The following is a 23,856-nucleotide window of genomic DNA, read 5'->3' as shown; positions in this document are numbered from 1 at the left end:
GTGTTGCGTCTGTTAACACAAATTATTTTTTAATACTCGTGCTAATGCGTGCCGCTTGAAACGTTCGTACAAAACAAACGAACAAACGAATACTTTGTTCGGCTGGAAAGTTACAAGATCAGAAAAACGTTTGTATACGACGGCCTTCATAAATTCTACACTTTTTTTTCAATGATTTTAGCAATATTCCTTTCAAAAATTATTTTAAAAGTAATGTTGCTTCGCTTAGCATTACAAATTCAAGCTACACGATCGCTTTAGTAATTTAGCGTACTTGTTTAATGAACTCATTCAGCATCTATGTATGCACCGTACATAAAACCTTACAGAATTATACAAAATGATATAGATGTACATGCATAGACAACACATGTATACATATATTTTTTTACAGAGTGTTTATCTTACATTTTGGGAGTCGTATTTATTTGATATCTCAGCTCGTTTTTTATTAAGGATTAACGGTGTTTCTATTGTAATACCTTGCGCATCAAACGCGCGCGACAGAAAATCCGTGACGAAGTCCCGTCAGGAGGTATCAGTATATTTCAAATGTGTTCATGAAATTGTAGACGATAACGGAGTTTCGACGCTCGATGAGAGAAACTATCGCGAGGCTAAACCGTTAAGTTTTAGAGACTGAAATAACACTTATTTTTGAGGTGTACGAGAGCTCTCTTTTTGTCACGCCGTTTGTAAAAGCGCAGCATTTTCGCGTACAATATTATTGTAACAATAGCATATTCGAAGTATTCTTAAGATTGTTGCACGATTTAACGCGACTTACGTCCATTTCCTTCAATGCAAATCTAACTTTAATCTTGGTTTAACTTACTTCATCTCTTTTATCTCTGGTTCTAAGAATTAAGTAAGTAAATCAAACCGAGATTAAAGTTATCGGCGTCGGTAGAAGGTCGACGTTCGTCGCCACGAAGATTTTTAAATGCTTTTTTCTAATTCAAGCCGAGACTCATTGTTCTCATTCGGATAAACGATGCATCGGCGCTTTCACGAGCACGATGCATTTGTTATTGCTAAAAAAAAAAATTAGTGTACATATTTCCGAAGATCTCGAAGTGAAATAATCTAATCGAAACGCAGCGTTCTTTCACCGATGTTTGAAATTTCGTCCTCGCAACTTTTTACAACTCTTTAGAAGTTATCGAGTCCTCGACAATTTGCGGTCGTACGAAAGAGAGGTGACTTGTAAAGTCTCGGGGTATATTATAAAGCGGATCGCAAATACTTGGTCGTGAAGCAGCCGAATTTTTCATCGTGTTCGTAATTATTGCTGAATAAAATGTTGGATTCATTAATTGTGGTTACTTGCATTCTATCGATATTTTTTTTCTTTTTTTTTTTGCGCGCATAGAAATTTCCTTTTAAACATTGCAACGTAATACAGGCAACTTAACAGGAATGCATTTTGATTTTCTCGTTACTTATTAATTTGCTACATATTAACATTTTATTCAAAACAGCATCGTTAGCGCTCTAAATAAATTTCGAATACATCCTTAGCCAATTACGCTTTAGAATAAGTACACGAATCGGCGTTTGCGAAATGTTTTTATATTGTTTCTTTAACTTGATCAAAAAAAAACTCGACGGACAAAAACAGTTGCCGTCGAGAGAGAAATTGTAAGTCGCGTGTAACTCTCAACTTGTTTATTACGGCTCAATTCATGCTGTTGAAAAGAAATTTGAAGTTCATCGCCGACCGGCAGCGCGTCTCTTTTTTACGCTCGACGTTTCGTGGCCGACCAATCCTTCTTCGCGGAAGCGAATTATACGTGGCGAGTCGTGCGTCTCAGGTCGTGCGTTTCGCTCCGATATCGCGAGCGATAACGCGCGGTAAACAAACAAGGACGGCTGTTTCTTGGGTCCGTGCCGGCAGCGTACCCAGTGCGCATGCGTTTTTTTGTACGCGCCGGGTAAAAAGATGCGGGAGGGCGCCGCGGTCGCTTCGTCAGTCTTGGTCAGTCTGCAGCCGTCCGCCTTGCAGTATACGTCGTTTGTCGGTCGCGTCGCGTACCCGAGCGTGGCAACGAGTGCGTGGCCCTTCCGCCCGCCTGCCCGCCGCTCGTGAGTGTATGCGTGCGTGCGTGCGTCCGTCCGTCCATCCATCTACCCACGTCGTTCAACGTGTCGTTCGGCGGACACGGGTCGGCGAGAGCTCGGTCGCGTGCTCCCCGTTTGCCGCTACCGAAGTCGCCGTCGATTTCACACGGACGATTTCTCCTTGGAGTAAACGCGCGCACGCGTCTCCGTTTGCACCCGTCGCAAATCGCGGGCGAATCGATAGCGCGAGTGCGACAATCGGTTCCCCGTGTCCTCCCGGCAACTGGACGCATTCGTGGGACGCCATAGCGTGGAGCTCGACGTTTTCGAGGTACGTATATACACGTTCGTTGCGCATTGCGCTTTATAGAGACGATTTTATCGCAAGCAGAGGGGTAGAGGGAGAGGGAGACGTGGTCGTCGCGTGCACGCGCGCAATTGTTCGGAGCGCGCGAGCACGCTTGCAAGTTCAAATTCTACGTAACGGTTAGCGAGCGATGGAAGTTGGTACGGGTCACCGGAATCGCGGGCGCGAGACGCGGCAAGTTCACTGCGAAGGTGATCAACGTCCTTTCGATGGCCGACGCGGAAAGATCGATACGCGGTTACAAGATTTACGAATCGAGATGCGGAAGCTTGATTAACTCGCAGGTAATTTAATTAAGTAGCGCCCTTTCGTCGCTGCTGACGTCAGAACGTTTCCTGGCGATCGGGGAGTCGCGTTCTAACGGTATCGCGTCTCGCAATCCATTGTCGCGGCTTTGCAAGTAGTTTTCGTATGTGATTTGTCGCACGCGAGAGAAAGGTTAGGTCGCGGCCAACTAGCCACGATTAAATCAACAATAATCTGAGTGACCGAGTCGCCCTCCCTGTCGTTTAAAAAGTTCCGAACGTGCCGCATTCTCTCGCGCTTCGCTTGTCCTTCGCGCCGGAGATAAGATACCCGGAAAAATCTGTAGGCGAGGACGGACGGGAGGGAGGAGAGCGAATAGGGAACACGAGACGTCTCTCGATAATCTTCTAGGCCTTCTCGGCGCTGGCCGATTTAATTGTAAGTTTGATTAACAGAGCGACCAGACCGCACTTTCTGTTGCATCACAATATATATTTTTGCGTTGTCATTCAGTCGCGAAAGAGTCCGCGGTAGCCTCGAGAGGCTCCAGTAATTTTTTTTCCATCGAACGCCAGGATGAACGGTACACTTCGCGCGAGTGCCTTTGTTTCAAATTCGACGGGCGAAGTCGCATGCGACAAATTCCGTGCGGTGACGTTGCACGAAGGGGAAAAAAAAAAGAAATCTGCTTCGCGAGATTCTTTCGTCTCTCGCGGTTTCAGATATTCGTATCGCAGATTGTTTTCGGACTCGTTGATCCGATAGACTTGCTCTCGAATCGAAGATAAGACGTGTCTCGAGACCGCCGGCGTAAAGTCACGCGAATCAACGTGGATCTCTTCTCTGACTCGTGAATTCCGCAAATCACGTGCGTGGCGTAAACGGTAGGCCGAAGGTCGGAAAGCGTATCAAAAGCGCTACATTTCGCGACTCCGACTTTATCGCGCTCGGAAACGTAGAGATTATCGCGTGACGCTTTCGATCGCTGTCCAAATCGGCGAGAGAAATCGCTGTTCGTAGGAATATTTTCAAACGCGGCGCGCCGATAACGAGAGAAAAAAAAAAAAAAAAAATTATATATATATATATATATATATATATATATATACATATGCAACGTTCCGAGATTCTCGTCTCGCTCCGTTCGATTTCAAGTCCGTTCATTCGTTCCGCGAACGGAGTAACGTTTCTCTCCTGGCAGACAAAGGGTGAACCGGATCAATGGACGAGCACGCGACTCTATACTCGCAATCTAAAGATTAGAACTTCGCAAATATCACGCCGGTTAACGTGTCCCTTTTTATTTCGTGCATACTTAACAATTTTCAAGCCAAGAAAGCGAAAGAATTAACAGCTCTGATAATAATCTTTGTTTCTTTACGTTACCTAGTCTTGTCAACTACGCATTTACGCAATTAATTATCGTTATTAATAATTTTATTTTTATCTTTTGCAGTGATGCTGGTTGTTTGGCAAGGAGCTCGCCGTTGCCTGAGTTGCAGCGGGCAGCGCACTAATCAGAATCACCAGTTCCACCAAAAGCATCGTCGCGAGCCGATCAGCAAGAAGCTCGACCGGTATCATCTCGTTAGATCCAGGTGAGTGATCCGGTTATTACCGAGCACTGTTTTTTTACACCGGTCGTTATTTTTCATTACGCAGCCAGCTGTTATCTGTTATTCTGCTCGTGCGCACTCAAAAGTTGCGCAATTAGATCCTCGAACTATTCAAACAACCCGCACGTAGATTATAATATTATATAGGCCCGATTAAATAAAATAAAAAAGAACAAAAGTAAAACATACAATAACTTTAAGATAAACGAGCGCATTCCATTTCATTGTTACGCAACGTGTACGATTAAAGAAGAATCTTTTATTCTTTGAACATTGAAATTAAAAAGATTATCAGTTTATCATATTCCGGGACGCGTACGTAGACTTTAAATTGAAGTACTCGCGTTGAGGAAAAAAAAAAAGAAAAAATTAATTAACACGTGAATAAATTGCATACGAAACTGCCAGCTTCGTCGAAGGGCGGCGTAGGGTGGGACAGCGAGTGATCGCACTGCATTTCTAATTTATATGCAATTTCATTATCCATTCGAAACGCTCGAGAGATTATTCGTGGTGTCGAGAACGCGACGACGTAGTAGTTGATTATTCTACCGTCTGCGATCGAAGCGTGTAATTGATCGGGCTAATCACGTTCGAGTTTTATGCATACATGGCGCGAGGTCGTGTGCGTGAGCGCGTGAGTGTAAGCTCACGCAAGCCCGCCGTCTGTACTAACCGAGGGATAAACGCTGAACTTTTTTTTTTGCGGCGTATAGATTCGATGCGCTAGTGGGCATTGGTGGCCATTTTTAGGCTTTAATAGGCGTTAATGTACAGATTTTAGTCAGCGGTTTATCCCTCGGTATTAACCTTGCCGGCGAACGGACTCGTCGCGCAAGAGAGAGAGAGAGAGAGAGAGAGAAAAAGATGAGGTAATTCTCCGATGACCCGGCCGTTTAATCGCGGGAACGTTTACGAGAAGAAAACTTTCCGCACGGGAGTCCGAAATGCATCCGCGGCGTGTTTCGCGCGATTCTCGGGAAACAACGGCGCTCTCGCGATGGTTCTATCCCGCCGGCGAAGTTCTATCTGTTCACCTGAGTCACCTGCCGGATCCGATCAAAATAGGAATACCTGCGAGTGAATAATCGCGTAATCGCGCCTGAGAGCCGCGATTGCATCCGCGGGAAAGTACAAAGGCCGTCGGGAAAATTAATCGTCGAAAAATCCGCGGCAAAAATTGAGGCTCGAGCCTCAATCAGTGGTTTTCCAGCAGCGACGTTCAGAAACCCCGCTGACGTTAATCGCGGTAGTAAATTGTGCCCCATTTTATTTTCTTAGGGTTTGCGAAAAATTTAATTAAGCGGTCCATTGTCGCGCGTCGCGTTGATAGGCACTCCGCTCTAGAAAATTCGTTTTCACGCGCCTCTATGTGTGCTCTAGAAATTCGGATTCAATGCGTCGCAGTCGATACGTGCTCTTTCCAGCCGGCCGCGCGATAAATCCGCAAATATATCTTCGTATCAGACACGTCCGTACCCGGAGGTATTCACGACGCGTGCACGCGTCTCGTGACACGCGATGCAGGCAGATACCACATTATTGTGCACTTTCTTGAAAGAAAAAAAAAACGAAGCTCACGCGGCGCACCGTACAAAGGGATTGCGTAACGATCTCGCACCTGATTCGGCTGCCCGGCGCCTTCCCATGATCGAAATACTTAGCGCCCGTACGTGAACGGTACCTCGGCCTTTGTAATCCGTTATTGTCGCGTAATATTAATTGTATAATCCGCGACGTCGCGGTCGTGATAATTGCCGACGTCGGCGATGATTATATGGCACTTATAAGACGATTGGCGGTCCCCGGTGCGTTAGTCCACGATCGAACGTCGGCGCATCGACATCTCTGCAGTTCGCTCGCGGACGTGCGCGTTTCCTTCTTTGTGTGCGTATCGTTGTCGCGTAGCATCGTGCACTATCGTCGAACCGAGTTTCACACGAGGTCCTTCGCATTTGTTCGCTGATACGGTCACGCTATCGCACGCCGGTTTAAAAAAGGAAAAAAAAAAGAAGAAAAAAAAAACGCCGCAACCGATACTCGATAAGCCGACACTTGTCACTTGGCGAAGACAAAAGAAAAGATATCCAAGGCAAAAATAAGAAGAGAATTTTTCTTTTTTTTTTTATTAAAAATTAAGCGTTTTAGAGAATAGAAATAAAGCGGTTTTTCTTGGGCGATTGCTTGTTGCGTCGGTACGTCTCGCGTTAAAAGAACTCGCGGAAAATTCGTGGGACCGAAGCATTCGATTTCCGTCGACGCGTCTGAGTTTCGAAGACCGGTTGCTACGGCGAGAGTCGAGTGCGCGGTTTTTTCATTCAACGAGTCAATCGGACTGTGAAGAAAGTTCGTTTTTATTGCGTGTTGCCCGACCCGGTTGTGTGCGTCAAGGTTGAGGACGCAACGGAAAGAAATCCAAGGTTACGGTACGTGCAAAGGTTTTTTTTTTCTCGAATAGATTGATCGGCTGATCGATAGCGATTTGCAGAAACTCCCGAGGTGATCTTTTAATTGCATTTCTCACGCGACCTATATCTCCGCTCGATCATTCTCTGCGTGCTGCTTAATTTTTTTTTTCTACTAATTAATAACGATAAGAGTGAATTTTAATCGACTAAACGGAATAACATGTTTATTATTTTTGAAACACTCGCCACTGGAATGCAATTAAGATGCAATTTTTTAACGGGGCTGTTTGTAAAAACTGCGCGTTTTGCTCGAGCGAAAGCGTATTAAAATTATCAAGGATCGGTACGAGCTTCACTGACAGATCGTTAAAATGTGCAAATAAATTAATAATAATCGCAAACAAATGAAATGTGAATACGAGAATTATAAAATGATAAAAATGATTAATATCGCGCTTTTAAGAAAATAAAATTTTATTTTTCCGACAATAAGAAAATTAAAGTCGCGCGAATGGAATATGAAATATTCCATCGTGCAAACGTGTATGTAATATCATTAAGTGTGTCTTATTTTCGTATTCATTTAATATGCGTTTAGAAATTTATGGCGGTGATTGCACTAGAACGCGTAGCGTATCTCCGCGGTTAACCGCACAACAAACCGAGATAGTTTTCACGCAAAGTCGATCTGCGACTAAGTTATTACTGTACGAACATGTCAATTCCGTTTATAATGTCGCCAATTGACGACTCCGATAAGGTGCTCCGATCGCGAGCTTACCAGCAACCGACAGTCCACGCGATTCTTTTTTTGTTTTTTTTTTGTCGTTTTTTCTTCTGACACGGGAGACAGTCGCGCGCAAATAATTCCGAAGATATGCCGAATCGAACGCGAAAATAGCCAAAGGTTAAAGGTTTCCCCTCCACGTAATTCCGGGCGCAAAGTGAATGAACACGTGCTACGGTTGTCGCCGCTCTCCGTTGAACTTCGTCCGGCTACGCGCCTATCACGCACACGCGTTGGCCGGCAATCGAACGTGATGCTTCGTTATATAAAAATACGTAAACCGATACGTTTAAACCAGTTCATTCCGGGTCGCTCCGTTTACCAAAAGATCACTTTTTTTCTCCTGATCTTAGTCAACCATGAAAAAATTTACATCATACATACGGTCTTGTTTTTATTCTATTTCCTTATCGACCAAGACGTTTTATTCGCGTTGACATTTTTAATTGAATAACGTCTTGAACCTCGGACCCAAACAAATATTCATCACATTCATGTAAGAGACACGAAAACTACGTCTAGATCTTCGTAAAGCCTTTTAGTTCGAGTCGTCAAGGATCCGACTTTGTGTCTCCTCGTCGGATTTCAAAGAAGCATGACAAATTGGTCTCAAAACTCGAGTGCAGGTAGCGTATTTCTTTACACGACAGACGCGTTCTTTTTTTTTTTTTTTTTTTTTTTTAACTAAGTAAAGAAACCATTAATCGGTCTTGTTTGAGGAACGAGAAGAAAGTAGGCGACCGGGCCAACTTCGACGTATCGTCAAAGTTAACCGACGGTCCTTCGCGCTCTTTAATCATCGCTGGAAGTCCCTTTTTCTCGGCGAGGTTCCGCGATTAGTTGCGAGCGGAAGGTATTTTCGATTCGGGGGAGCGCGAGAGGCTATCTTTTCCGCGGTAATGCGAATTGCGAGATCGTTCGTAACACCAGCGCGTGTTCCGTGCCTTGTTCACTTTGTACGACCGAGTTCGGCCCTGATTCGGCAGCTGGGTGGTGGAAGCGGAGAGACTCCAACTCGTGCGCGAGGCAGTCTCGGATACCACTCGCACGAGCGAGTCTGCCAGTCACATACGTAACGCGGCACCATCGTGAGGTCCCCGACGTTTTTCGCGTCTCCTTTCGCGATAAAGGAGGCAGGTCGGTTTCGTCAGCGAAGCCGCGATTAAAAATCCGATCCGGTTCGAGTCTTGTGCCCGCGACTCGCAATTCCTTTTCGCGGTAAACGCCGATAGTGCCCGCGAAAATTTTAGTGAATACCTGGACTTCTTTTTTTCTTATTTTTTTCTCCCACGTAAACAAGCGCTGCCCTCCGCCTGCTGCACGCTGAGGAGAATGCGAAGGTACGTTTCATGTTTTAAACCGGAGAAGAGTCGCGTTACAAATTAGCACGTGTCTAGAAAATTCCGAACGCCTCCGCGAGCACGTCGGCTTCATCCCGCGTCTGTGTGCGTAAGCGGGTGTCTAATGAGGCATATTCCTACGCGTTACATAATAACGCACTAAATGAACCGACCAGTAATTAAAGAGCGGAAAGTTACGACTGATGCGTCGGGATTAAATTTTGAACCTGGGGACAAATATCTCGAGCGTATATTATATAAAAATTGAACGAAAAGCTTTTGCGATAACTTTAAATTTTTTGATTTTAAAAAAGATGTTGCAATTTAATTTGTATTTTTCGTCCCGTAATATTGTGTTGAATTTCACGGTGAAATTGCGTGATCTAAACCGCGCTGTCCTCGATACACCACGCGAGAAACTTGTGTTTCCTTCGGCTCGCGCGGGCTAAAAGTTAATGCAAAACACTCGATCTTTCTCGCGAAATGCAACGGATTCCCCGCCGCGATCGGGATAGTTGCGGACGCGCGTATTTTTAGACGCAACTGTTGACTCCGCGTTACGTTACTAAGGGAAAAGCAATGCCGTTCAGGAAAGCGAAAATTGAGATGTTGTTAAGAAATAACCAACGTGGAAGTCACGCCGTCGTGTTCCCATCTGAAATTCCATTTCGCGCGCGTGCCCGCCGAAGGACGGCGGACGTGATGTCATTGGCACCCAGTGTCCTTTCGAATGTCGCCATTGACGGGCGCTTCTCGGACGTAGCCGGTCGAAGGCTTCGATTTACATTCGTCGCGAGAGCCGGAAAAAGACGGATTATTGTAATTAACCCGGAATCATCCGTGCGCCGCCGCAGCGCCCCGGCCTTACACTTATCGGCGAACTAAGATCTCGAATTGGAGTTTCTGTTATCTCCTCGGACGAATTAGCGCGCGTGACATTGATTCGCGAGCGGAAACCTACTGTGCCTCGTGTCAAAGCCAGTGAACCAGTTTGAATTAGGCGCGAATCAATTTCACGGCATCTGCGAAGGATGCTAAACGACGCTACTAGCCGCGAAACACGGTGCGACATTAGCAGATCGCGATTTTCCGCATCATTTGTTGCGCAAATTTTCCTCTCGTAACAAAAAAGAAATAAAATAAAATAAAAAAAGATCTGTACAGGTAAAATTATATTATAATTAAAATTGTAATCGCTGCGATCGGTTTACTTTGAAATAATTAAGAAACGGCAGAACTCTCTACAAAATAACGCACAACAATGTGATTCTTGACCATCACAGAGTCGTAATATCACAGAAAATATCTATCTCTATATATTTTCGTCGACAAGTAAAAAAGTCCCCACTGAAGAATTATCGTGCTATTTCAGATAACGAGCAGTCGTTCGACCCATAAATTCCAATATTCGCTCCACATTTAGCGGCGTTGATTCCCGGGGCTGTTGCTCTGATATTTTTTTTTGCGACCGCTTCGCGAACGATTTCCTTCATCCCTGCCACGTCTGATTTTTTTCTCCGGAGGGGGTGGGTTGAAGCGGAGCGTTGGTGAACGTTTAATAGCGGCGGTCGAAGCGTCGAGGGCGTGAATGAGTGGCCAATACGGCCGAAATTAACGCGGTTTGCGAACGGAGAAGGAGGCCGTTGCATTTCGTATGCCAAAGTTGACGCGGTGCCAGGATTGATGTCGACCTATCTGAGCGAGTTACAGGGCCGCGCGATATTATTAGACGAGTTAACGCGAAGCGCAACGTATTTCCTAATATACCATCGACGCGGATCACGCCATGGCGACGTCATTTCACGGCCAGATAAATAGAAGCGGAGAGAGAAGGCGGCTTCTCGCGCGTCTTTTCGCACGCTCGAATTCCATTTAATCGTCTCCAAGCTGGCGTAGCACCCTGGAGCTTTTAAATATCCGTCGGGCCGATCCTTTTTCACGTGACATAGTCAGGACGGATTTCTTATTTTTAGTTTTTGTTTAGAACGCGAATATAACGTGCGTCGGCAGCCGCGCGAGCGCTGCGTCAGCGAAAACGGACGTTGCTTTGTCCGCGGCGATGCAAAAGCGCAGTCGCCGATTGGGTAATTTCTTGAATAACGAACCGCGACTCTGTATATCAATCGCGAGGGAATTTCACCCGCATAAAGATGCCACCCGACGCGTTTTCCGCGATTTATCACGACTTTTACGTGGAGAATTATTTAGATCCGCGATCGACTAGATTTCTTTTTTTTTTTTTTTTTCTTATATATATTCTTTTTTCTTTTCTTTTTTTTTCCGGAGGAAAGAGGAGGAGAGAATCTCCGCAAAATTGCAGTTTGCTTAACCTTCGCGGATCGTGTTGCAATCTCATCATTCTGGGAATTAACGCGCGATACGGATGGACTGAGAGATTATTCGACGGGAGGAGGCAAAATTCTGAAACTAAGCCTTCGCGTCGAAGATATACAAATCAATTAGTGCATGATTCACTTGCGATACACGCTTTATCGCTCGATAACGGTTTGCATTAAGGACATATCAATCGGTAGTAAAAACTCTGTCCGCCGCTCTTCGCGACGCAGCCTCCGGTAATCCCCGTTTCGGAGAACCCGTTCCGCGCACGCAACATCGCGAGGAATTCCATCATCCGGTCGGTGCGTACCTTCGATCTCCGCGGTTGCGTCACGTGGTGACGTACCTTCGTTATCGCGCCAATGTCAACGGGAGCGTACGCGTGTCGTCACAGCCCGCGGTGACGAGCAAGCGCGAGCTTATTGTCGCAGCGCGATACGGCGATATCTTGCTCCAAAGTTCGCGCGACTCGATTATCGGTTCGGAATTCTCGCGGTTGGTCGCGACGGCGGCAGGAGAGAAAGCCGCTGCGTGGTGCAAGGTGCCAGGTCGAGCCTACGCCGGCGATTCGCCGATTCCGTAGGCGTTGGTAGCGAAATTGCGCGCGATTGGCGACCCAGCTGGTCGAACGAGGGGCTCGCCTCGAGTGGTTCTCATATCGGAACCCACGCGATAACCAGTCTGCCGCTGGACTCTCCCTCCCTCCCCCTTTTGGGATACTTAAATGGATTGCATGACAAATTTCAGCTGCTGTAAACACGTTATTTTCTCAGCCGCTCTGGCGTTCCGTTTTACGCGTAATAAAAGGTCCTTATATTTTTTAACAATTTTTATCGACGTAATTTGCGTACACGACGGCCGTTAACGCGCAGTTCGCTATCGGAAATCGCATTCGTTGACGTCAACTTGCACGATTACCTCGCGTCATTGGAGACAATGATATTCCCGCCGCGAATATCGCACGGAGAATCTCCGCTGCAATTACGTCGGTTATCCAATTGTTTACGGAAATTTCGAATCGCGTCACGTACTTCCGTTTAATGTAAATGAATCGTTTCGCGTCGACGTATCAATCGACTGTCGATATCGTGAATTAATTCAGCTTCCACTTTGCAAGAACACATTCTTAATTTACTCTCCTCTCTCTCTCAAAAAAAAAAAAGAATTAGTCTAGTAATTAACCTTTGGTGGCTTTCGAGCAAGCAACTTAAAGAGTTGACGATTTCTTGAAAGATTATTTATTCGAAAGCTCCGTCTCGCTATTATCCGTTTTCATCATCTATTTCGAAAGCGGTTTACGAAACGAATTTCAGTTCGATCGGAGGGCCCGCTATTGGATGATTGTAGAAAGAGATTGACGTGAGCGACTAATTTAACAGTTACATTTCTAATGACATTGTTTAGCGATCCGGTGACGCTCGATTGCCGCAACGATTGGAACAATATACGTGACTTTGACCGATTTATCAATAGAGCGTCCCGTAATGAGCACCGCGCGACCCGACGAATAAACCCGCTTGCACTTAATGACTTGATGACTGCGACGTCACAGCGAGAAAGCCACTGATTGGGTAGATTGACTGTCGGTCGAGGGGCTCGACCGAGCAAGCCGGTTCTCAACCCGGGTTCTCGGAGCCGGCTTTCGAACTGCGGCTCGCGAATCGCGTCGCAAGCGATCTCGAAATCTCAGGCCGAATAAAAATAATCGTGACGAATATTAAATTTTAAATATTGACGCGATCGACTGTCCGCTCTCACGTACACTTCGCCCCGCACTCGAGACCCCGTCGATGACGTAACGCCACGCATTTCGTGGACTTTGGCTCCGCATTAACGCGGCGAGGCTTTAATCATTCAACCGTCCATCACCTGCACGATTTTATTATTATTTTAATCGTTGTCAGGTTTACTTTCCACGCGTGATTTATCGACGGCCGAGGCAACGTGACGAATCACACGCGAATAAAATTTGATGAAATAGAATAAATTTTATTACCGGCAAATATTATATTCGCAAACATTTGAGCGGAAAAAAAATTCCATCAAGAGAGAATTAATTAATTAGAGGTAAAGAATAAATTTGCAGACGACGATTCGAGGGATTTATAAAGCGCTGCCGCGTATTGGCACGATCCACGATCGATCGGGCGGAAAGTGGAACTACTTTTACCTTTGTTAGCGACTCGTATATCAACATCCGCTTTGGCAACATTCCTATCGTTGCAGATTGCGTATTTACCGGGCAGAGTCGCGGCAGAACCTCGTGTGGCGTCCGTAAATTAGAGCGCAGTTATTGATACTTGCACGCAATTGTATCTATTAAGTTTCGTAATTATCTGAGAATATCGAGGTGACGAATTGGGATGCTGAAGGTTACCGAAGCTGTTGGATATAATATAATAAATTTACCCCGGGCATAAGTGTCGCGTCTTATCTCTCTCTCGAAAAAGATATACTAGCAAAACATAAACGCACTTAATTATTTCATATCTCAGCCTATTAAAGAGAATTGCTCGCGGTGCAGGTCTGAGAATCCCACTCGGTATTACTTAACAGTGTTACGCAAACAATCACGATTATTTAATATTCTACGAAGCGGCGTGCAGCTTGCAGCTAATTAATTTTGCTGCTTAGCAATTGTAATGATTCCGCCCGGCTTGTTCCTCCTTCGCAGCGGCCAGCATACGCTCGTTATCGGTTCGCGAATTGGTCCAGATAATTTTGGCTATTATTAATTCGAGTAGGCGCTTCTTATCTGTCGGGTTTGCAGAGTGTGATTCACGTCTTCGCGGAATCACTGCGAGGAGAATGATTACACGCAATCTGCAACGGATACGAATATCCGTAAACGGTCGACTCCCTGCAAATCGCATCCTCTCGTAATTGCGTATCATAGAAATCTTCTTTATAAATCGTAGTCTTAATTGGAATGAGAGCAATAAAATTGCGCTTTTAATTTTTGGAAAAAAATTTGCGGTCGGCTTTTCTCAAAGCTTTCGCTTCGGAAACGAAACGTGTAGCTTTTAATCGAGTGCAATTATATATAATATTGATTTCACGTAACGTTTCATGGTTAAAGTCTCTAAGGATCAAATTAAGGGTCAAATTGTGGTTCGATCAGAATTTTTATCGCGCGACGTCTGACGGTCGTAATTAATCGTCATTGCCGAAGGTGAAGGGTCGGTCTCCTCCCGTCGCCCACGATCGCGAAATCAATTTTAATTGAGCCCGCGCTGATACCGATTCATTCGCCGATTTTGCCTTGGGGTTCGCTCGCCTCTTCTCCCTCGCGATTGGCCGACAAACTCGTTGACGTCACGTCGCACAATGAAATAATTGCAGACCTGCGTGTTCTCTCTATTGCGATCTTTATCATTTTGTCTCTCCCCTGCAAATCGGTCGAGACTGATTGCGCGCATCTCGCCGGGGATGGCAATAAAAATTTTCCACGCCGCGCAAAACTCGCGCGGAGCATCGGAACGTCCCGCTTCGTAATCCCGATAGCCTGCACGCGGCGTTGAACCATCCGTTGCTTTTTCTTTGTGTCGGAGAAATTCTAGCGCGCGCGACTTCGATCGTCTTGTAATGTCACGGGAAAACTTCTTCGGCCTTCGAGCGATGATGTCCAGTTAAGCGTAACGCGTATTTGCGTAATGTGATTCGTAGTATATTTAACGCAGAGGGTCGTACCCGACGGTGGTGTTGTATACTGTCGCATATTTCATTAAATGTAAAATACGCGAATTTTTTTTTTTTTTATGCACGCGAGACAAGCTCCGGAACGATAAGATAATGGGCATTACGCCAGTTATTTTGTCCGCGCTGATGTACATCGCTATCGCGCAAAATTGCTCCAGATACGACGGAACGCGTGCAGTTTACGTAAAACACGGTCACCCACGTTATCCGTTAGCAATTCGCTGGGGGGGAAACTTTTAACAGAGCGACGAGTATTTTCGTCTGCTTGACACGCAGATGAGCCTACACGTGACAGCAGACCGCCTCGCTCTTGGACAGTACGCACGCATTTGCGAATCTTGCGTCGGGAATTCGAAGAACCGTCTATTCTTATACGGGAAAAAAAAAAAGAGAAAAATTCGGAGACGCGAACTAGTCGGGAGTTCAATAACGAGCGCAATCGAAGAAACGTTCTTATGTTCTTATATAACGTTTAGCTATTAAAAATTAACGGGCTCAGTAACAGTTATTAAAGATTAATTGACGAAACTTTCCGAAGACTCGTATCTTGAATTAAATTAGAGATATGTTATTTTTTGCTCTTGTTTAATGCGTAGTTGCGGAAAGGTAGAAGTATTTATTTTGCAAGGGAGGGATAAAAAAGATGAAGACAGACATATATATGTGATTGATAAAATTTATTAAAAAATTGAACAGATTTTTGTGTTACAAAATTCGTGCGTTTTATCTCTCTCTCTTATTTTTTATACCGACTGACAAGACCGTCTACTTTATCGACGTTATTCTTATCGGTGGTTTCTTATCCATCGACGTGCAAATCTTTTGTTGCAAACTCTTATCAGAAGATGGCGGTACCACTTCTTTTTACAAACGAGAGCCTGCGTCCCGCGAAAATAAATGCTGAGAAATCGATGCCAGGAGTTCAATCTATCGCACACGCTAGCACACATAGTAATTTAAATAAAACAAAATATAATGTAATCTAAAAACGGAAACAAAAAAATTTTTATTCCATTTAATAGTCTTAAAAAAAAAATATATATGTATTTAAATTTGCAATTAGTTTTATTTCGCGAAAAGGTGTCTCTCTTTGAAAATGACATGTTAGATTTTGAGTCTGGCGTCGTGAGAGTAAATGTCAGCTTAGTTTTTATTTGTTGAGCTTCGTACATCTTACCTCTACGTGGTACCACTCGCTGTATGAGAATTTATCTGCCGAATATTACGACAAACATTTTGCCGAATATTAATTTCAATATTTCGCGAATCCATCACTGGTGAATACATATTGTTAAAAAAAAAAAAATCGTTCTTAGTTCTTTGCACGTTTATATGATTTAATATACTTTTAACAAGATCTTTTATTTTATTAATTACATCACGGTAATTTCAGTCGTAATTACATTCTTTAATTTAACTTCATTATCAGCGGAAATTATCGATGGAAATCGTAAGTTTTCATCAGCCTGTCGCTCGTACGTGATTCACGATACGTTCATTATTCTTCAGCAGCGCGGAATGCAATATCATCATTCGGAATTATGTCAATCTTACGCCCCCACGGCTCACGTTAGAGGAAACACAATCGCGTATTATATAACAAAACTGACATTCGCGCGCTGCAAGACGAGGGAATCGGAAATCCAGTTTCATCGACGGTAATCGTTCGAGCGATGTAATCGCGCAGCCTCTCCCGATCGTCGTTACCAATCGCGTTAACAAGTAGAGCGTCTATCAAATAAGAAAATCAAATATAAAATCGCCTACTCCAGTCTCGGATACATCATCTTATTCGTTTCGTCCGGCCGGCCTCGGCAAACCGATTCGCGACAATTGGAAATCGCGCATTGCGTAACCCCAACTACTCTAGCTTCCTCCTCGAGTTTTCCTCCGGCATTCGTACCGAATGACGCCGTACGGAGTTAAAATAATTAAATAATATCGATCAGTGTATCCCCTGGCATTCCCTCGGCCGATTAGTTCGCGGCCGAGCATCCTTCGGACTCCCCTTCGAAGGCGGATGCGTTCGTAACTCCCGTTGTTTTCCATTGAGTCGCGCCTGAATAGTCGCACGTCGTTTCTGCGTGATTTAGGTGTATTAACGATCGTTAATCGCCGATGACCACCGGGGAATGCACGTAGGATCGAGCCGATGACGAGCACGCTCACCTGCACGTGACGACACCTGCCTCGATCGTGTCCCGTATTTGCGTGAGGAAAGATAATGTCATCTCTGTAAACGATCGATTGCTCACACGTCTCTTCGCGTTTTCACGACGTACGCGGTGTACGCGAAAACGAAGCGGGCGTACACCGCTTCGAGGAGGCTCGAATCGCGGCGGGGTGTCGTTGATTTTTCCAATTAGCCCGTCCGATTATCCGGGAAAGCGCGAAATCGGCGCCACGTAGAGACACACACGCGATCCCCCGGCGAGGCGGCGCACGTGCACATTTTTCTAAACGCCGCGATCCCGCATTTACGCAGGTGCGCGCGCGTTATCGCGTGCATCGAGCGACGGCGACAAATTTTTTTTTAATTACCCGATGACAGTCATTACGCCGCGCGGCGATTAATTCCATGACGCTTTACACCGGCCGTCTGTTACTATTAATAATTATCTGCTGCTACCGATAGCTCGACCTTTCCCACTACGAATTAAGTTCGTCCGCGGCAGCCTCGTTCGAAAATAATATTTTTGCGCGTCCACGCTTGAAGAAACTCTGCTCAGGTTTAATTTACAGGTGCAAGTAATATGTACATGTAGTGAGGCTAGGAAAATTTTTTTTTTTCCTTTTTTTAATAATTGTTCCTTTACGTGTCTTGAAATTAAACCCACGCAGAGGCTGGGCTGAATAAAGCTTAACGATATTTTAATTGCTCGCGCAATAATTTGAGGCTGATTGCTCTTGAAAAGATCGAAATTTGTCTGAGATAAAAGCATAGTTTATTTCGTGTAACTTGACGCGGAAATATCCTTTGAATGTGCTATGAAAAAAACAGGATTTTTACGTAAGCCTATATGTGTGCGCGTATATGTTAATTGATGAGCGTGATAGTTGTTATTCATTCTTACACATGGTGATACAAGCTTGCATTATTGTATCGCACACCTGCGATCCTTTGTCATTTTTTTTTTTTTTTTTTTCGTGAAACGGAAGAACGCTTAACTTGGCACGTATTAGTTTCACGAATTATAAATTGCGGAATAACGTATTAATATGTTTAAAAAATTAATCAATTGCAGTTCTCATACATAGTATAGGCATTACGAAGCGCTCGCTTCGCGTACGTTATTCGCTCTTGCCTTTTCCTTAAGGAAAATCTTTCCAATAATTTTTGACGTGCAAAGGGAAAAGAAATGAAATGCAGATGTTAGAAATTTATTAATTCAGAAGTAAACGTCTCGAATCGACTCGGGGGGGAGGGGAGAAAAAAAAAGGAGGGAGGGTTTCCCGGAAAGAGATAAGTACGGGATGCACAACTGTTGTCAGATGCGTAAATACCGGGGATTCTAGCTCATCATTTTCAAATATATTCATAGCGCATCCATCAACCAAGATCGTTGTCTGCCGTCGTTAATCGATCCACGTTAATGAGCGAACATAATGTGTCCGTATCGCGAATTCTTTTCGAGATATCAAAAACCGGCCTGAATTTAATACGTAATTACGCACATTTTTCGCCGCGCGAGATAAGCTTATCAGGTACAATCTTGGTGTCGAAAAGTTGTCGCGATAACTAGATCAGCGGTGTGATGTTCAGCGAGACACTTTATATTTCAACAAGCGACGTCTCTCGATGTCATTAATCATGAAAAAAATAAAAGAAAAAAAAAAAACATTGCTTGCGGTAATTACAGCGACAAATTGATGCGACTCGGAAGCTACAGCGTTCCATCAACACGCTGTTATGGGCAATTTCGCGGCTTCTTATTATTTTTTTTTATTTTTTATTTTTTTTTTTTACTGCGAGACACTAAGAGAATATGTCATTAACACGCCAGAGGCTCTAATCGCGAGGCTAAAAGTGACGGGAACGATGAAAAGACACCCATGAGGATAATTGATTCGAGCAGCGGTGATTCGAGCCTCGTGGCTCGACGACACCCGCCGGCAGAAACTATTCAGCATGGCCTCTTATTTGCCATCCAACCCTCCGCGCACCGACCTATTTCCGGCTAAAAATAGCCAATAGAATGATTGTCGCTAAAACGACGTCCACTCGACCGCGGCGTGTCACGATTAATTGTAAGTGCGAAGGCGCCCCGTAACGCAATCTCTCGTGCCACCTTCGGCCGTCGAATCTCGCGAGTTGCCTTTGAATAAGCGGGAAGAGATTTTATCGGGTTGGATCTCGTCGATCCACGTAAAGAATTGGTCAGATGTACCTTGATTTCACCGTCCGGTATCAATTTGCGTTACGTTTAAATCCATAAACTTCCCTCGGCTGCTCGAAATTCATCCTTCTTCTGCGTCATTCGCGCTAGATGCGTCGATGTGTGGTTTACTGTCGGATCGCGAAATTTTTTGGTCGAGCTTAGAAACAGACAGTAAAAAAGAAAATAATTTTTTTTTTTTTTTTAATTTTTGTCAATGCGCAAATTGTTCTCAACGCGAATTTATTCTCGCGAACAATCTCGTTCGACGCTCGATTTATTTTCTTAGTGATAAGATTAGAACCAACTTTATCAGCTCGTTATCTCGCATAAAACGATGATTCCCATACTCTCGAGCACAACACCTTATTGTATCTTATTTATCTACAAATTGAGAGGGTGTTGGGTTTTTTTTTTTTTCTTTCTTATTAAATTCTGGAGATAGTAACGTGCACGCTGTCGCTATTATTTCTAATCGTATCCGTAAACCGTCGGAGGATTTCCATTTGTTGTCCATATCATTTTAAGAGTCGATCGCAATCGACACCAACGACAAAGTCGAATAAGATCTCGCGACGTGCGATCGTATGAAGCACACCCGCCCGTGAAACTTTTTCTTCTCGCTTGTCCCGCAAAAATCACATTAATTTTCACCAATAAGTAAGAGGAAAGTCGATATACCGGGAATCGATTCAGCGATTTTTACGTGATTTGATTTATAAAACGGGATGCCACGTGCGGTAAGATACGCCGCGACGTCCGATGGCACATGGCGAGAGGCCCGGCCTCGGTAAAACACCGGGGGAAAGTGTTAAAAAGAAAGTTCGCACTCGCGGCAATTAATCTCCACCGCGGTTCGCCGAACGGATAGTTTAAGCCGAGGTTAATTGTTCGAGAGTATCGCGCGTCCGGTTTTTTTCCGCTGGAAGCAAGAATTTTGCTTGCCGGCCAATGAAACGCAACGAGGATCGTTAATCCGGTTAATAAGAGGCATTCTTCAGCAAAGACATTTGTCACGAGGAGGACACGCGACAACGCGCTAATTGCCTGCGAAGACTTGCAAATGCTTACGCGGAAACGGGCTGCACCTCGTAAAACAACCGTAGATAACAAAGCGCTTGTAAACGACGGGGAGTAGAATTAATTAATTGCATTTTTATCACTCTGATCAAAAATCTGAATTGATAGGGAAAAGAAAAAAGAAAAAAAAAAATCAATTAAATTACAAATTACTCTCGTTGCGAGCACAGTGGAATCAGCCGACCGCTACGGGCAGCTTGCAAATAAAAAGACGACAGCCGTGATTTAATCGCATTAGCGATGTACGCAAAAGCGTAAAGTTTTAATTACGCGCGATTAATCGCGTCGCATTAAGAAGATAAACGGCCGGCCATAGTGCTAGTCCACAGGTCCGAACGTATGATGCAACGAAAAGTAATGTTACGTGCTGTTCAACCCGTGCCGGGACCAAGTCCTTGCACCGCTTTGGGATCTGTAGCTTGTTCTCGCGACCGACTGGAAAAATTCGAGCGCTCCGAAGCGCTGATCGGAAGCTGAGGCCGCCGTATCTCGACCGTTTCGAAGGCCGTGGAAAAGGGAAGAGCCGCGCGGTCGCTTGGGTCCAAGGTGGTCACGCCGAGGATGCGGCGATCGTGCCAATTCTCCGCCGCGGATTTCGCGATTCGGGATCGGGCGATCGGAGAATTAGGGTACACGCGAGGTACAATCACAGGTGTCCTCGTTTTCTGAAACGGGGGCGGAATTTATATTCCGCCTGTGAGTAATACGCGCGCGCTCGTCTCGCCTCTTGTTCGCCGGGCAATTTTTCACCGTACGACGAACAATTAAACAAATGCTAACCATACGCGTAAGCGCGTAGTCTGCCGGCGTTTAAAATAATGCGACTGCCGATCTATTCATCCGGCAGGAACGTGAGTGGAAAGCTCATGTGGTGATTCAAACTATTATAAAAAGGATTATGTAACATCGATTGCGCAATAATAGGCGAGAACAGTTGGCGTATACATTTCTTCTGTTTGACCGTCACGATTTCGATACGATTGTTATCGCGCCGGGGATACCGCACGGCGACGGAGCAAAACGATTATCTCGCGGGTATCTTCGCTCGGCGTTGCTCCGACGGGTTCGCGATTTTACGTTGTACATTCTGCCACGAATTAATCTTCCTTCGGAGCCCGGTCGACGCAACCTTGGAGCGTATTTTCGCTTACTGCCAATGAACCGTGGCGCACGGCCTACTTTTTACCCGCGCGGTAAGCCGAACGATCGTCTTGTCACGGCCTCTCGTGAAATTCGCGCCTCGCTCTCGTCGCCGCGGATTCCCGAACCCCCTTCGAAGGAAAAAAGAGGAAAGAGACCTTTCGATCGCGGGGACAAAACCTCGTCCGCGGCTAAGCGGAACGGCTTCTCAAACGCATCTGCGTCTCAACGCCCAGCTTCCAACGCTCGTTTCCGCCGTTCGTGCAAAATTCCCCCGAGAATTCTCGCATTCGGCACTTTCACCACTTGCGCCAGCGATCGACGTCACGGATCGCCACGACCACGGAGAAATTACGAGTGTAGACGTCAGTGCTCGATTAACGTTCCACGTTTCTTTCTTTCTCGCATCCTGACATTTTCTTATTCCCGCGCGAGAGAAGGTCTAATAATATCTTTCATGCGGCTTTACTTACTCGCGCGCGGTACTGAGAATAGCTTGAACCTACGACCGTCACCGGGACAGGATTGCGAAAGATCCCGCGGCTTCAATAACGGGGCAGCTCGCAATTTTATCGCGAGACGTTGTCTACGTTTCCAAAACCGACCCACGAGACGCCGCGCCGTTTAGACGTCTAAGCGCAGCTTCCTTCTCGCGCGTCCGGCGTTTCGCAGACGGCGATATCTCGAAAACGCGAATCATCCGAAAAATTTTGCTTGCGACAGCGGCGATTTGTCTTTCTGTCATCGTCTACGCCCGGCCCGACCGTATACACGCACGCAGCGGATCGGTTTTCGTTCTCCGAAACGCGTGCGGCATCAGCAGTCTTTTTCCTAGATCCGGATTTCTTTCTCTCCTCGCGCGCGACTCCGCGACCCCCCGCTGCAGCTGTGAACGCATCGGGAATTTGAATCCGGCGCGGAGTGTGTGTCCGGCGACGTCCAATTGTCACGGCCGCCGCGGCATTCCCGTCGAATCGCCAGCCGCGCCGTCGGAGGCTCGACTCGTGCGCGCCGTGACGTAACGTCGTTTAAAAGGCGAGCCGCGTGGGACGCGCGAATCAGTCGCACGACGCACGCTGCACCGAGTGCATTGCCGGAGCTGAGGAACCGTCGGATTTCCCATCGGCCAAAGAGAGAGAGACAGAGAAAAACCGAGAAAGAGAGAGACTCGGCACACCGTCAGCGTACCATCCCCTTCCCTCCCTTCCTCTTTTGCTCTTTTTCGTCTTCTTCTTCGTCCTCAGCTGGCACTGCCCGCTTTCCAAGTTCCTCCGCCATCCGCGTTCCCCGTCTCGTCGAAGGTGCTCCTCGTCGTCCAGCGCCGGTGGACCGCAATTAGACCAGAATCCCGATCCCGTCACGTCTCTCGAGGGATAATTTTACCCGCAACCATCACGGCCGGACCGAAGGAAAGGCTTTTCGCGCAGCGGTGTCTACGTGTGCGATCCTCTCGCCGGGAGATTGGAAAGACACGCGAAGGTTGACTCGCGTGTGCATCCCGTAAGTAGTTAAGCGCGGCATCGTCCAACGCGGGGGACACTCCAATTTGCAGCAATAGTCGTAATTATTGATTCGCAGTGGCTTTTATCGCTCGCCCGAGATCCTCGGGATAGATAAGATTAAAGCCGCGGGATTGAGCGCAATTATTATATTTGTACTGCGCTCTGGTTTGGTCGCAATCTCGGTAATGGGCAGAGCAAAATTTTCCTACGATTACGGCGGGTCGCATTATCGCGGCGTCGAGAGGAACGCCGTGACGAAATCGCACTTCGTTAATTCGTAATTCTGCGTCGGCGAGACGCACCGTCGGTCTCGAATAATCGGCCGCGATCGCGCAGCCTTCGCATTTGGAAACGCCACTCGGTACTTTTCACACCCGCGCCGTATCGCTCATTAACTTATCCCGAGCGCATTCTAAACACGCATGTGTCGCGGATAAAGAATACTCGCGGTTACGCGTTTCTGCGGCGAGCCGCGTCGCATAAATTATCACGTAGAATTCCGCAAAAGATAACGACTTCTTGTTCTTTCTATTTTTAATCGCACAAAGGAAAAGTGTGAAATTTCGACTCGCCGCTGCTTGTCGCGAGGTCGTTCCCTCGGCTGATATTAGGCATTTAATATTGACTCGATCTGGCTTTTTAACACGCGCATCGTCGAGAACAGGCAGGTAACACGTATCGCACTCGTGGCTTACTCCGTGGCTAAATGTAGCCGGTGCCATTTAGGGACGGAAATAAGCGCGAGTGATGTCAATTTGGTGACCGGTATTGACAAACTTAACGAGCGTGTCGCTCGCCGTTGATGCGTACACACGATGCGTGTGTACGCATCAACGGCGAGCGACCCAGGCAAAAAATAAAACGCGTCTCGAGACTGTCGTATCATCGGAATTTTTG

At 45.9% G+C, this 23,856-nt stretch overlaps 1 protein-coding gene across 4 annotated transcripts in view; it reads left to right on the top strand.

Moving 5' to 3' along the window:
* The first annotated feature begins 6,354 nt into the window (after positions 1-6,354).
* The window catches only part of LOC139107035 (trehalase), a 35,557-nt gene continuing 18,055 nt past the window's right edge, over positions 6,355-23,856 (top strand). Inside the window, exon 1 of one of the 4 annotated variants that reach the window (XM_070664248.1) lies at positions 6,355-6,716. The gene's annotated coding sequence lies outside the window, so the exon portion shown is untranslated. Of the gene's footprint in view, positions 6,717-8,448; positions 8,826-22,407; positions 22,958-23,856 lie in introns of those variants that run through there. The other 3 variants (XM_070664249.1, XM_070664250.1, XM_070664247.1) reach the window with 3 other exon arrangements.

This window comes from Cardiocondyla obscurior, linkage group LG12 (genome assembly GCF_019399895.1).
Source record: "Cardiocondyla obscurior isolate alpha-2009 linkage group LG12, Cobs3.1, whole genome shotgun sequence".
Classification (NCBI taxonomy): Eukaryota; Metazoa; Arthropoda; class Insecta; order Hymenoptera; family Formicidae; genus Cardiocondyla; species Cardiocondyla obscurior.
Note: the sequence above shows the minus strand (reverse complement) of the source record. Positions and strands in the feature narration are given on the sequence as shown.